The sequence below is a fragment of the Perca flavescens genome, chromosome 15 (genome assembly GCF_004354835.1).
Source record: "Perca flavescens isolate YP-PL-M2 chromosome 15, PFLA_1.0, whole genome shotgun sequence".
NCBI classification, from domain to species: Eukaryota; Metazoa; Chordata; class Actinopteri; order Perciformes; family Percidae; genus Perca; species Perca flavescens.
This window is the reverse complement of record NC_041345.1, coordinates 25,613,471-25,626,987: the sequence shown is the minus strand read 5'-3', so window position 1 is coordinate 25,626,987 and position 13,517 is coordinate 25,613,471. Positions and strand designations below refer to the sequence as shown.

The window sequence follows — 13,517 nt, the reverse complement described above, 5'->3', positions numbered from 1 at the left end:
TGCACTTTCTGTCCTTGAAGACTCCTAAAAAAGGCTCATTCCTTAGGAACGGTATGACAGAAAATGTTAGTGGTTTTAAAACCAGTTCATCCCTGGGCGGTTGCATTACGTTTTTCCATCCATCTTTGAAACCCTGCAAATCACTATACAGCCATGCGCTGCATATAGTAACATCTTAATGGGGCTTAATCTAGTATATCTTAATTAAATGCTGTTTAATGCAAATCTCATTTTCCCCGGTAGCAGTTGAGCGGCCAGTGGCTGGTTTGTTGGATGGAGCTCAGTAGCTGCTCTTCAGAATCTTCACAATGACCTTTGATCAGTACACATCTTTCTTCTGTCAGTAACTGATACTGTATGTTCTTTTTGGCGATGTTAGCAGTTAGTCTATTTTCTGTTGAGTGTTGTTAGGTGGATTTATTATTTTTTTTGTTTCTGGTCGGAACAAGTCTTTGATTACCTCATTGATTTTACAGGACAGGAGGAACTCTTTGTCTCTCTTCAAATTTCCAAAGAGAATTTATTCTCTTGGCGTTATCACTTTCTGTCTCTTCCTTCCGTTTTCTCTGTCCTGTATCCGTTTTAACCTTATTTTACACGTTTTCTTTTTTTCCTCCATGATTGTATGCGGATTGTATCTATTTCTGTCCTCTTAGTTCTTGCTGTCCTTATCTCTCTTTGAGGACATGCTGTGGTACATGTGGTTTTCTAGCCAGTGGTTGGGTTTCCACACACACACACACACACACTCTTGTTAGCATTCTCTTCTGTATCCCACCTACTGACATTGCTATTGATTACAGTAGGGCAGAGATCTTAAACAGGGAGCTAACAGAAGTTACTCTGATCTCTACCTTAATCTGTGTGTGTGTGTGTGTGTGTGTTACACACACACACACACACACACACAGGTTTCCTTGGACCTCTCCATGGTCTGCTCTTGACCTGTTCCTTTTTTAGTGTGTTAATGTGAGTTAAGAGGATACATACTGTGTTTTCCTCCTTTGGTCACATAAAAGTGAAAATGTGGAGTGAGAGCGATGGGACTATATGGATATTCATGCAGCTGGGTACTGGTACCAAGTTCCAGCTTTTGGTACTGATTCAAACGTGAATCGTACCCATATCCCCACATTTGTTTGGCCGACGATGAAATAAAACCTCAGAGGTTCCATTGTTGCAGCATCCCCCTCTCCCTTGAGCTGCTCCCGCTTACATTACTGGAGTCTGTGATCATCTCACACACTCTAAATGTAAATGTAAATCTTGAACTCAAGATCCACTTACTCAACAGCCCAAAAAGAAATCTAGGGAACTGACCTTTTTAGTTATTTAGTCAAAAACCGTATATGATTATATACTGACACCTGCTGGTTAAGCGGTTCATTTTTACAGCGACCTTCCTTTCCAGGAAACACAAATCTCTCCAAGACATTTTGTGATACTGTTTTTGCGCGTAATGTTTGAAGACATGAGACTCATGTACAAGCTGATAGCAGCTAAGCTGGCAAAAGCAGGACATACTGTATATGATGCCGGTATTGGTTAAAGTAGCAGTATGGATAAAATAATGATACCCATCCCTGTTTTTATCTTTTGTGCACTAAGACAATGTCAGAAAATAGTGAATCACATTTTTTTCAAGAGTTCAAGATAGTTAGATACTTAATTAATGCCGCAGCAGTACACAAACAACCGTGCCGTACAAAGAATAGCGCACAAGTGCAATAATGTATATTAAAGTATGACCTTTTAAGCATGTGCATGAAAAAGGAATGTATGACCACGAATTCTATTAATGTGAATTTGTGACTGAATGTATGTATGGATAGGACTAAAGGAATTACTGCATTTTTACAATGGATTGTAAGGATATTTATTTATTTTTTATACTGCCTTTTTAGAAAATGGTAACTTGTAATTTTGCACAGCTACTTGAGTAGCCTACATGTTCAATGTTTAACTGTTTTAACCATGTGTTTGATGTGTGTCTATGTTACTCTTGCAGCAATTTCTCTCTGTCCAAAATGAATTTCTCCTTTGGGAGACTAATAAAGAGACTTTGACTTTGAATTATAAGTTTAAGTAAAAAGTCCAATTAGCAAGTCCAGTAAGATCCCAGCAGCCTCCCAGTCCACTGATTTGATTAAATTATTTGACAGGCACAATACATGTAGGCATTGTTACATTTAAGTAAAGTTCAACCCTTGCAGGGTGTGAAGGACTTCTAGCCGTAGCTAATTTGCAGACCTTCAGTGAATTTGCAGACCCGTAATACAACAGTCTAATACCGGCAAAGAAACTACCAGTAAAACGGACATAAGCAAGCATTCGCTTCAGACAACCTCTACTGCAACCCAGCGGGGAGGAGTTAAATCATTTACAAGTGTGTGTGTGTGTGTGTGTGTGTGTGTGTGTTACAGCTGTCAACTATCCTCTAGAACATATTCATATTATATTTTAATATGTAATGCTCAAATCCTGTCTATTATTAATAAGTACTGCACTACTCAGGCTTATGCATTGCCAAAGCCACTATCATGTGTTGGTTGTCATGTTCTGTAAACTAGAGGGATATCCAACATTAGCATCGAAGAGGAACCTACGTCATGGCGCATTGCATTTCTGGCACACTGCTTTGTTTACGTTCATTTCAACCACGAGTACACAGCGACAAACACATGCCAACAGAGAACTCTGTACTGAAACAATATCTAACAAGTGTAGTGAAGCGACTCTGTTGTAAAGGCTAACGGTGCTTGGTTAGCACAATGAGAGTATGTTAAAAAACACGGCCAAAATGATAAAAACACAGTTACGTTAGTGTTAGCCACCATGCTAACAGCATTGATGACTAATCCAAATGGTGCTGTAACTACTATTAAGCGGTTTATTAGCAACCTGTGTCTTGCAGGTTGTCACGTTAATGAGAAAACAGCAACTAGAAGTTAATAGATGAAGTTGAAGCGAACTCTGACAGCTAATGGGTAGCTAACATTAACGTTAGCTGTCTCCATGAAGCTCCCAGCTGAGCCTATAACTTGTGACGCAGTTAGCGAATTAATGATAACATAACGTTGACTTGGTGGATTTCAATTTTATATTCATGTTAAAACAGTATTTCCCATCCTTACTAACGTACTACTACACACTCTCTACTAACACACACACACTTTTTAACGTGAACATGTGCCAGCCCAGGTCAGACATAGGCACAGACAGATTAGACACAATTTTGCCAACAGCACACGCAGGCCTACTGCTCAGAACATAATGGGATATCTCAGTTAATATTTATGAATTTTCCTGGTATGTAGCCAACATATCTAATAAATAATTAGTCTCGTTATTGAGTTTTGAGTGGGGCCGAAAAAAAAAATTCTGATATGAAGATGAGACCAAGTGGGTAAGCCTCTCTCCACAACGCGTACGTCCTATGGCGCCATTTTGATGATAACAAGCCATCACCTGCCGTTAGCATCCCATTGACTACGATTAATTTTGACGTCACTTTTTACATCTGAAGCGTTTAAAGACTTTATTTGTCCATTGTTTATTTCTAAAGAAACATGACAATGTATAAAAGGCTCCATTACCTTGTATCTCGCGTTATGCAGGTAAAAATCCTGAAGCAGCCTCCCAAAACTGAAAAACAGTGTTGCTATCAACATACTTAATATGCGTTGCTTGTTATTGATGTTTCATATCAGTATTGGCATTAATACAGGTTCAACACATGTTGCATTGCTGTCACTAGATCCACCACATGCTACAGTGCTGATAATGATACTCATGTTCCTGCCAGCACATCTGTTCCACGAGATCTGCTCTCAGCGGAGCAAATCATGATAAAACGCTCATATCAATTGTGAAATGTGATGAATAAACATAAGTTAAGCAGATCAAATACTGCATGTTGCATAAGCAGAACATCTACAGCAAACCTGTTCACACTGACAATCAAGTCAAAATTTGACCATGTGAGTTTTATTGTGGGTGTGTTGTAATGTGATTACTGAGTACTGTCATAAAGAAGGTGTCAGAAAATGAGATATGGATCCAAAATAAGCCCTACACAGCCTGACACATATAAACTAACAATGAGCTCTCCCTTTTTTCACCCAAAAAGCAAATGATAACATATGGATAACATATCATTGTTGCTTTTTCCTCAGCTTCGGGGCCCAGGCCTTCCCGGGGAATAATTCATGAGAGAAAGTCTGCGAATGTGTTCAGAAGAAAGGAGAAGTAATCCATCTATCTAGTCTATGTAGTGCTTCTACTTGTTCAATTAGAGTACCAATTCAGAGGCCTGACTGATGAGAGTTTTTAATTATAATCATGCCGCATGAGCAGATTGATAGATGAGTGAATTAAGGGACCTAAAGTTTGATAAATGTTGTTGATTGCATAGATCGGCCAGAGAGAGAGAGAGAGAGAGAGAGAGAGAGAGAGAGAGAGAGAGAGAGAGAGAGAGAGAGAGAGAGAGAGAGAGAGAGAGAGAGAGAGAGAGAGAGAGAATCGCTATTCACATTTTTTTTTTTCTGCTGAGTGACAAAGGTGTACATTAATTAATTTTTATTAATCAGGTAGGCCGTTGAGAACAGGTTCCCATTTGCAACGGCGACCTGGCCAAGAAAAGCATAAGCGTGCAAGACAACATACAGTTTCACATTCAATACGGAATACAATAGGCTACATAAAGTACGGATTAAGTAAGCATTACACAGCCGGTGCAAAGTGAGGTGTAAGTAAGACGATGGATATGCGAAAGTTATATGGTAATAACACAATATACATGAATAGACAGTCTACAACACTGCAGAGATGTAGTGAAGAGTCAAACAAAAACAGTTAGTGCAAATTATGATCTAGTTAGTGATGTTGATCAGTTATAACGCAATATACATGAATAGACTGTCTATATAAATGCTGAAATGTAGTGAAGAGTCAATATACAGTTAGTGCAAATTGTGGTCTGGTTAGTGATATAGGTCAGTAATAACACAGTAAACCGGAATAGACAGTCTATAGAAATGTTGAATGTAGTGAATAGCCAATATACGGTTAGTGCAAATAGTGGTCTAGGTCTAGGTTCTGATGTAGATCAGAAATAACACGATGTGCATGGATAGTGTATATAAATGTTGAGATGTATTAAAGAGTCAATGTACAGTAGGTGCAACGTGTGGTCTAGATGATGATGTAAATCAGTGATAACACAGTATACATGAATAGACTATATAAATGCTGAGATGTAGTAAAGAGTCAATATACAGTTATTGCAGATTGTGGTGTGCAAAAATTGTGTGACAACAAAGGTTGGAGGAATGGCAGTCGAGCATACTTGGGCAGATGAATAGTGCAGAAGGACGTAAACGGAATGTGATAGCAATGCAGGTGAAGATGTGCATCTTTGCAAATATGCAATGGCGCGTGAGAGGTAATGGATGGAGTAATGCAACAAGGGGGTGCGAAAACAGAACATGAATGGATGGAGAACAGTTAACACGTACAGTGATCAGACAGGAGCTCAGACAGATGTACTTTGAAGGCAGTTAGTGAGATGAGGGTTTTGCGTTTCAGGTTTTTTTTGAAGTGCATTCCAATCATTTGCAGTTGAGAACTGGAAGGAGTGGCGGCCAAAGGAGGTGTGGGCTTTTGGGGTGACCAAGGAGATGTAAATTGCCAAACTCACCAGTGTCTCTTTTTTTTTTTTTTTTTTAATAATCAAATATTTTAGATTCTTCAAAGTAGCCACCCTTTGCTTTTTTTGATAACTCTGCAAACCCTTGGTGTTCTCTCAATGAGCTTCATGAGGTAGTCACCTGAAATGGTTTTCACTTCACAGGTGTGCTTTGTCAGGGTTAATTAGTGGAATTTTTTCCCTTATTAATTAAAAAGCAAAGGGTGGCTACTTTAAGGAATCTAAAATATAAGACATGTTTTCAGTTATTTCACACTTTTTTGTTAAGCACATAATTCCATATGTGTTCATTCATAGTTTTGATGCCTTCAGTGAGAATCTACAATGTAAAAAGTCATGAAAATAAAAAAGAAACGCATTGAATGAGAAGGTGTGTCCTGTACTGTGTGTATGTATGTATGTATGTATGTATGTATGTATGTATGTATGTATATATATATATATATATATATATATATACACTGTACTGTATATTCTAGGTCAATACAGCAAAGCAAAATGTGAATTAGATTGAAACTGAATGGGAGAGAAAGAGATAACAAGGAGAGATTGAGGGTGGTGAGAGACGGATGAGATTTCATAGCTCAGAGAGAGAGAGAGAGCAAGAAAGAGAGAAATATGCTACATTTCTGCAAATGGACTGATCCAACAGAGGTTGAGGGTCAATTTACTTTCCATTAAGCTTCTTCAGGAACTAGAGTTTCCTTCTAATTTAAGACCTAAAAATCCTTTCAGCCAAGGGGAAAAAAATCTCATAACCAATCTGAACAGGAATGTGTTTAGTGCCAGTTGCAATTATCAAGGCAAGGCAAGTTTATTTGTACAGCACTACCAACAACACAGCAATTCAAAGTGTTTTACACAGGACATAAAATCCATTAAGAACAGAAACAGACAATATAAAAAGGCACATACAATAGAATTTAAACATTGTGTTATTTATTAGCGGTTATGAAATAACAACAAAGACTGAAGTTAGTTGTCATGTTGAATCTTAATTTAAGTACATTAAGAAATTTAGGAATAGTCAGAATAGGAGTCTGATCCTGCTCCATTGGGCTGTGATTATGGGGCGTGTTTCAACCGAACCAGGAAAGAAAATGCCTCTGCACTTCTATTGGATAGACCTGCAACCAATCAGAGCAGCGGAGACAGACGTCACAGAAGCTGCAAGTCAAAGGCAGGCTTCGACAGAGCAGAGGCAGAGGCGGCAGTTTCCGTTTCGTGCGGACGGCTGTGGCGATGTGTATATTTAAAATGAATGCGCTGTCGATATCTTCTATAACAGACACATGGCAGCCATCTTTGTTGTAAACTAATTCAACCCAAGCGCTCTTTGGTGACGTGGTTGATTACGTTACGGTTAATCATCTGTCCATCATCGTATAAAGCCCGCCCTGACCATTTGATTGGTCCGAACAGCTCTGGTTCGAGCATAGTTGCTCCACAACGGATCAAGTCCAGGCTGGCATCCATGCTACCATGCTTCCATTCTACACTGATTACAGAAAATAAGCCAAGGAAACATCCCCCACACCATTACACCACCACCACCAGCCTGCCCAGTGGTAACAAGGCATGACGGATCCATGTTGGCTAAATTCTGAGTCTACCATCTGAATTTCTCAACAGAAATCGAGACTCATCAGACCAGGCGACATTTTTCCATTCTTCAACTGTCCAATTTCGGTGAGCTCGTGCAAATTGTATCCTCATTTTCCTATTTTTAGTGGATGATGAGTGGTACCCGGTGGGGTCTTCTGCTGGTGTAGCCCATCCGCCTCAAGGTTGTTCATGTTGTGGCTTCACAAATGCTTTCCTACATACCTCGGTTGTAACGAGTGGTTATTTGAGTCAAAGTTGATCTTCTATCAGCTGGAATCAGTTGGCCCATTCTCCTCTGACCTCTAGCATCAACAAGGCATTTTCGCCCACAGGACTGCCGCATACTTTTTCCTTTTTTAGACCATTCTTCGTCTAGAAATGGTTGTGCGTGAAAATCCCAGTAACTGAGCAGATTGTGAAATACTCAGACCAGCCCGTCTGGCACCAACAACCACGCCACGCTCAAAGTTGCTTAGATCACCTTTCTTTCCCATTCTGACATTCAGTTTGGAGTTCAGGACATTGTCTAGACCTGGACCACACCCCTAAATGCATTGAAGCAGCTGCCAAGTGATTGGTCGATTAGATAATTGTATTAAGGAGAAATCTTACAGGCGTTCCTAATAATTCTTTAGGTGAGTGTGTGTGTGTGTGTGTGTGTGTGTGTGTGTGTGTGTGTGTATATATATCGCCAATTTCCCAAAATGTTCGTTAGCATGGTTTCCGTACAGGTGTTCACATTCTCCACATGGAAGGGACGGCAAAATCGAAGGTGACTGGTGCCCTCAACCCTACGGCTAACCACTGAGCCACATAACCCCTCTATTGCCAGTATCGCTGATCAACATAAATCTGGTTGCTGCAGTCTCTGGACATACTCCAAGTGTGTGTACACGTGTGTTTGTGTGAGTGAGATTCAGGGACGGCACATTTCAGGGAGGGTCCGTTGGCAGATGGGCAAGGCCTGACACACTGTAAATCAACACTCTCAGTCAAGCACACATGCACACACACACACACACCACTCCTAATCAAACATGTTGCAGACATGCTGTTCTTGCCAAGCTTGATTATGTGGGTGTTTGTGTGGGTGCTCGGGTGTTGCGTGTGTGGCAGCAGATGGTGACGATCTGCTTACCTGTGTATGTAGAAAACTGAGTTGATTAGGAAGATGAGTCAAACAGTAAATGATAAAATACGAGTGCTGCAAACACTAACGCCTCTTTCTCATTAAGATACCAGCAGCGAGAGGACTGTGTGGCTGTTTTTTCTGCCTGTCCGTCTGGCGGTGGGCTTATTTGTCTACCTACCTTTCAGTGTAATCGTTTGTCTTCTCTCTGCAGTGCTTTCTATTCCTGTCTGTAGAAAACATGTGTGTCATTCCTAAACTCTGTGAGAGACACACAAACATACATCCTGTCTGTGTGTTAATAGTGCCATCTGTTGGAAAAGAGATACTAATATCAAGAGATCACGTAAAATACTGCAAAGCCCATAGTGTAGCATGCGTGTCCGTTGCACTGTGATGACTGGGGGAAAGTCAAGACACAAGGTGCTGTATTCACACTTCTTATCTCGCTTCCTAAATGATGCTGAAAGTCCCTGGTAAAACTTTCTTCAGGTATGTTTCCGACCTTTTCGCACATCCACTGAGAGCAACTTTTCCTGAGGAACTGAGAGAGTATGTGAGCTAGGAGAAGGGACAAGGTGGACTTTGTTGCCATGGATGACATCATGTTTGTATTGTTAAGCTTGCTCACTATCGGTGCGTTTGCATGCATTTACTGTAAGTGAAAAATGTATCTGTCTTCTTTCTCCAGTACTAAGCTTATTTCTTAACTGTCACGTAAACCAGAAACCTGATTTCTGTAATTGGGGTGGGTAGATAGATAGATAGATAGATAGATAGATAGATAGATAGATAGATAGATAGATAGATAGATAGATAGATAGATAGATAGATAGATTTTTTTTATTGATCCCAAAAAAAATGGGAAATAATGGTGTTGCAGCAGCAAAAATATCAGACACACAGCACACATACAGAGTATACATTCAATAATAGGAAATAATATACATAAAATAATAATTGAATACTACACGAGCAATATTTAAAATATATACAATTTGGAAATAAAATGTACAACTGATTCAACAGATATAGTAGGGTAGGGGATGAGAGAAACTTGACTTCTCTACCATCTATATATGGCGTGTGTGTGTATATATATCTATCTATCGATCTATCTATCTATATGACAAAATGTCAAGACCTATGGCCGCCCGTGCCCCCGGCGATCAGCCTTCACATGAGTAATGTTCTGTACTCGAGTACACTTACGCCATCATCAAAGTGACATTTGTTAGTGTTGTCGCAGATGGACACTCCTGCCCCAGGGACAGTTGTCGGTGGGGACCGTCGGAGCAGGGAGGTGGAGCTGTGCTTCTAGCTGTAGGAGGAGCAACTGCTGTCAGACCAGAGCGCTCTCCGCCTCCTGGCGGGGCTCCGACTGCCGGACGGAGGCGGCAGCAAAGCTGTATCTGGGCCCGTACTCAACGTGCGCACTGAGGCATCGGTACTACATTGCGATGGATTCATAATCGGTTAAAAATGAAACTCGTAGTTGCATTAAATAGTAGTGCTACTGGGAGCGTGGGTAGCTCACCTGGAAGAGCGTGCGCCCATGAATGGAGGCTCAATCCTCGGCACAGCAGCCTGCGGTCTCTTGCCGCATGTCGTTCCCCGTCTCTCTCCCATTTCATGTCTAAAGCTGTCCTATCTAATAAATGCCTAAAATGCCAAAAAAAGAAGAAAGTTTAATAGTAGTCAACTTCCATGTTGTACAGTTGGTTTTTAACCAGTACAGATTAACCATACTTGAGACCAGCGTTTCAAGTGGATGGATCGACCAATCATGCCTGGGTACGGTACGTGTTCACACTCGTCAAACAAGCTGGACTTTGGTGTACTGTTATCCGGGCCCGGGCCCCTGATGTAAAAGTCCTCTCCAAATAAGGCACAGAGGGACCAAATGGACGGATTCTTTATGAACTATTAAAACCACAGAACAAGCCAATTCATACTTAGCTTCACCTGCCCTCTATTTTGGAATAGACTGATGAGGCATATTTACATTCATTGGATTGTCCTGACTGCTTCTAAAGGTTATATAACTCTCAAATAGTTTTTAGTTCAAAGTTCAAACTCCTGAAAGAGGTATCTTTGTTCCCTTTTTGGAATCTGACTGGACTATAATCACTCTTGGATTTGTCTTGGACTTTGGTCCAAAGCACAATTTAAAGGTGCAACATGCAATGTATTAACTGTATGTAATCAAAAATGTACCACAATGTGTCATCAGATATTAAGGAAACATGATAAGTTGAAATACTATCTTTTCTGACAACAATGCTAAAGCTCTCCTTTTGAAATTTAAGATATACCTGCAAAAACGCAAACCCAGCACGCTACAGCTGTAGTACAGCCATGGAAGCAGCAAACAAACAAACAAACGGGATCAACAGAGATAGATTAATTGTACCCGCCTTAAAAAAAACAATTCTAAACCGTTGCATAACCAGAGATGACGTAAAACACGGGTAAATATTGGAGATGCATTTAAAAGACAGCTTAGAGCCTAAAAGGACGCAGAGTTGACTAATTTTCTCCTAAACAGGTAAGCTTTGAGCCTCGTTCATTTATATCAGGGCTAATGTAGGGATAGTCATTTTCATTCATTTTAACATTCATGTGCTTGCATTAAATTATATGTATATGTATATGTGAGTACTCAAGTTAGTTACTCGCAAAAAAAAATTAGACAGCCGGTGAAGTGATCCTGACTGGTGCTAACACCGCCATGCTAACACACGCTAACTGCTAACGTAGGATCCATGACATATGCCAGAAACCTCAAGTTTGGCTTCCTCTTAATGGAAACATGCAATTTAAAGCGATGGTTCGGAGTAATTTCACCCTAGGGTCCTTTGCACCATGACCTCGAGCCAAACACCCCCCGAGAAGCTTTTGTCACCTGGGTCTAACATTGGGAGAGTTAGCGGAGAGTAGCGTTATCAGCTAAATAGCTTAGCGCAGGGGCTAATGGACCCACGTTTGTATCTCGTAAATGACCCCACTAATAATGCCCGAAATGATACCAAACGTCTACAGTTGTACAAAAAAAAAAGGTTATGTACTCATAAATCGATGGATTGGAAAGTTTGTAAGTACACCAGAAGTTTATGTAAATAACACTTGCCTGCTGGCTTCTGCTCTCTGCTGTTGTTGTTGCTGCTGTAAGACGAGCGCTTAGGGCCGTCCACAAATTACAACACCGAAAAGAGATGCAACAAAAATATTTTTTTCATTTAACCTCAAAGATGCTAGAATGAATAGCTGTGGACGTGGGGAGGGGCCCATAGAAAATGCCTTTCTACAGGGCCCAGAATGCAGACGGCTGTGAGGTCGCAGTCGTTTTAGCCGCTGTTGCAGTGATGTTCAGCCGAGAAAAGGTGTCCGTCAGTCGGGCACATAGCTCCGCAAGGTCGCGGCCTTTTTAGCGGCCGTTGTTGTTACGGTTAGTCGATAAAAGGTGGCTGTCAGTCGGGCACAGAGCGCCGCGAGAGCATGGGCTTTTATAACCGTCAACATAGCGGCACCTAGCGACTCCGCTGCGCTGTGGAGCATCAAGCTAACATTGACGTTGTGTGACGTTGGGTTTAGCGTTCTTAACCTTCGACCCTGGGGAGGAGGGGCCCGGGGGAGACAAATGTGTTCAGCGTATTGAACTTAGACTGCATTAACCTTTTTAAACTCTAGCTGTCAGTATTACGTTTTTGGATCTTTTTAAAAGGTTTTTCAGCTGTTGGCAATTTGCTCCGTCATTTATGATGACATTTGGGAGTGGAAAATAAGTCATTTGGGGAACACAAACATGTTAGTAATTTATTTGGTGGAGAAAAGAAATGCGAACATTACAATCTGCTTCAGATTTGGCCTACTGTACTCACTGTAGTTGTGCGCCCACAGTTTACCTGTACAATTAGGTACATTACAGTTGCACTAATTTTCAATTTTGGCTGCTCATTTTTTTCCCCTGTAAGACCTATTTCTAGTCCATTGTATTCATAACTGACCGAACCAGTGGCCAGAGCTACAAAAGTAAAACCCAAGTTGTAAAAAATGTTTCCCTTAAATATTTTTTAAATTAGTTTTCTATCGTCCAGGCAGGCTTTGCTAAAAAGCAGTGAGATGACAGCCATTTACACCTGGGCTTCCATTGTGTACCTTTTTACATCCAATTTCTATGTTTGGTGTCAAGCAGTTTTGTGTGTTATCTGCCTAACTTCTGAATTTAGATAGTGTTTGGTCACACTGAATTGCTGGCAGCCAGCTTTTTACACCAGTGTGATGTTAAGCTAAATTTCTGTTTCTAAATTTACTGTCTTTCTCTGTGTGTGTGTGTGTGTGTGTGTGTGTGTGTGTGTGTGTGTGTGTGTGTGTGTTTTTTTTTTCCCACAGCCCTTCAGTACAGATTGTAGCAGCTGCAGAAATAAGGACAGCAACCTGGTAAGTACACATTTTATCGTTTTTTTCTCAGCTGTTCTTTTACCAGTTCAATCTAACACGAGCCTGATAATCGGACAAATCAGTTTCACTTCATTATTCTGCCTGAATATTCCTGACAGCCTGTATGTCAGCTGGATGTGGAGGGTGTTTGGTTTCATGTTGCCCTAACCAGTCAGTAGTAAATGATATTCAGTCAGAGAGTTGGTATTTATGTAAGTCTCCTTACAACAACCTTTCGTCCTGAATTACTGACACCCAGACTTGTGTGTGTGTGTGTGTGTGTGTGTGTGTGTGTGTGTGTGTGTGTGTGTGTGTGTGTGTGTGTTGCTGTTTTTCTGTCACTGTTTTAATGGATGTAGCTGTTTTTCTGGCTCTGGTACGTTTGTGACGTCCCATTCTTTATAATGCCGACAGAGAGATGAGTTAGTCTGGCTGTGTGAGAAGTTGAACAATGATAACCGGTTTGCTTTTGTTTTTGTGCTAGATAGAGTTCGTTAATTAGACAACTCAGTTGTTGACATATGAAAAGTGACTCAGGGAGATTGTGGCAAAAATCTGGTTGGTTTAATTGAAAGAGAGAGAGAGAGAGAGAGAGAGAGAGAGAGAGAGAGAGAGAGAGAGAGAGAGAGAGAGGCA

At 40.7% G+C, this 13,517-nt stretch overlaps 1 protein-coding gene across 2 annotated transcripts in view; it reads left to right on the top strand.

The window, feature by feature from the left end:
- The window catches only part of rbfox1 (RNA binding fox-1 homolog 1), a 363,925-nt gene that overhangs the window by 75,953 nt on the left and 274,455 nt on the right, over positions 1-13,517 (top strand). Inside the window, exons 1-2 of one of the 2 annotated variants that reach the window (XM_028599615.1) lie at positions 9,980-10,240; positions 12,834-12,881. The gene's annotated coding sequence lies outside the window, so the exon portion shown is untranslated. Of the gene's footprint in view, positions 1-9,979; positions 10,241-12,833; positions 12,882-13,517 lie in introns of those variants that run through there. The other variant, XM_028599614.1, reaches the window with a different exon arrangement.